This window comes from Chiloscyllium punctatum, chromosome 36, assembly GCF_047496795.1.
Source record: "Chiloscyllium punctatum isolate Juve2018m chromosome 36, sChiPun1.3, whole genome shotgun sequence".
Taxonomy (NCBI): domain Eukaryota; kingdom Metazoa; phylum Chordata; class Chondrichthyes; order Orectolobiformes; family Hemiscylliidae; genus Chiloscyllium; species Chiloscyllium punctatum.
The window spans coordinates 54,797,252-54,799,692 of record NC_092774.1 but is presented as its reverse complement, the minus strand read 5'-3'; positions in this window follow the sequence as shown (position 1 = coordinate 54,799,692).

Genomic DNA, 2,441 nt, shown 5'->3' with positions numbered 1-2,441 from the left:
CTCCCCAGGAATTTACCATTAACCACATCGATCCTGCCCTGATTTGCCACATCAAAATGAAAAGCTCATATTTGTCTAAGTTAAACTCCATCCGCCACTCCTTGGCCCATCGGCTCATCTGATCAATTTTAATTTATGTCAAACAAATGTTCGGCACCACATCGTGGGCCGAAGGGCCTGTTCTGTACTGTATTGTTCTATGTTCTATGTTCTAAACTTTCTTTCCTCTCTTATTCCCTAAATGGTTCCTCCACTCTCCCTCCATTCTCACTTTGTTGAACCTAATCCCTGCTATCCTCATCCTGAAGGGTTTGGTTCATGCTAATTAACAGGCCCACATTCAAGGGGGATCTAACTGAAACGTACAGAATATTGAACAGCCTGGACAGAGTGGACATTGGGAAGATGTTTTCATTGGGAGGAGAGACGAATACCCATGGGCATAGCGTCAGCATAAAGGGAGAATGGAGATTAGGAGAAATTTCTGGAGCCAGAGAGTGGTGAAACTATGGAATTCATTGTCACAGAAAGCTGTGGAGGCCAGGTCACTGACTATGTTTAACACTGAAATAGAGTATCAAGGGTTGAGAACTGCGGGGAGAAAATGAGAGAATGAGGCTGAGAAACGTAACAGCAGGATAAATTGGGAGCAGGAGTAGACCACATGGCCTTTCCAGCCTGCACCAGCATTGAACACTTCATAACTGGATATGAATATATCTATATCTAGAGTGGATAGGCTGGAACTTTTCTCACTGGAACACAGGAGATTGAGAGGTGACCTTATAGAGGATTATAAAATCATGAGGGATACGGATAAGTTGAACAGCAGATGTCCTTTCCCTCAGCTAGGGGTTTCAGGATCAGGGAGCAACTATTTTGTGGTGAATAGAGAAAGATTCTATAAAGACAGGACAAGGAGTTTTTATTTAGAGAGTGGTCTGAGTGCGGAATGAATGTTCAGAGGAAGTCATAGAGATGTACAGCACAGAAACAGACTGTTTGGTCCAACTTGTCCATGACGGCCAACTATCCCAACCCAAACAGCTCACACCTGACAGCACACGGCCCCATATCCCTCCATTCCCTTCCCACACATATACCTAATCAAATGCCTTTTAAATGTTGCAATCAGACTAGACTTCACCATATCCTCTGGCAGTTCATTCATTAAACGTACCATCCTCTGTGTGAAAAAGTTTTCCCTTAGATCTCTTTTGGATCTTTCCCCTCTAACCCTAAACCCATGCCCTCTCGTTCTGGACTCCCCCACTCCAGGGAAAAGACTTTGTCGATTGATCCTATCCATGCCCCTCATGATTTTATACATGTACAGTTACAACGTTTAAAAGACATTTGGATAAGTACATGATTGCGAAAGGTTCGAAGGTTTATGGGCCAAACACTGGTAGGTGGGACAAGTTTAGTTTTAGAACATACTGTTCATACTGAGGGTCTGTTCAGTGCTGTCAGACCCTGTGACTGACCTGTACTGGTCTTAAAACCATTTTATTACCTCCCCCCGCCCCCATAAAGATCCACTTCTTTGTCGTTCAAAACTCAGATGAACTTCGCCTTAAATATGTTCAATGACCCCACTTCTGTACTCAATTCCTCTTCGTAATATACCACTTGCCTTGCTCATTGACTGCTGCATCTGCCCAACAACTGGCATTGACTGGTGTGGAGGGACTCTGCGACCCCTTTGTACATCCATACGTCATTCCTGATGAAGGGCTTGTGCCCGAAACATTCATTTTCCTGCTCATCAGATGCTGTCTGACCTGTTGTACTTTTTCAGTGCCACATTTTTCGATTTCCACCTCTAGTCCTCACTTTCTCCACATTCCAATGTATCACCATTTAAACAATGCACTGTTTTTTTTCAAACAGCAAAGGCTATAAATTCACATTGCGCACTGCTCTTGCCATGTGTTTGCCAATTGAGACACAGACCTGGACCAACTCCGGGAAGAGGCAAAACACTGAGTTCTGAACAAAACCCGGAGCACCACTCAAAAGGTCGGCTCTATTTACCTTTCCACAGATGCTGCTCGACCCGTTGCCTTTCTGCAGTATTCGCTGTGTTTGTTCTGCACAATTGCTGCTTTCCATTAAAGAACTTCAATCCCTGTCCTCTGGTAACAGACCCGAGTCAATTCAATAGGTTCTTCTGATCATTAACCTATCCATTCCCACCACTTCTTCTCCCATCATTGCCAACAGACCCTGGAAATCTCCAGTAAACCTTCTTTGCTCGAAAGAGAACATTCCCAAACTTGGGAATGTCTCCACAAAATGGAAATTGCTCATCCCTCGACATGATGCAAGTGTTACAATGGGGAAGAGGTTTTGACAAAATATTGTCAGTTAGCAGGTGGAAAAATGTTCAGGACGTAAAACAGAAATCCCAGTCTCCAGCTTTGTGAATCTTCAGAAAC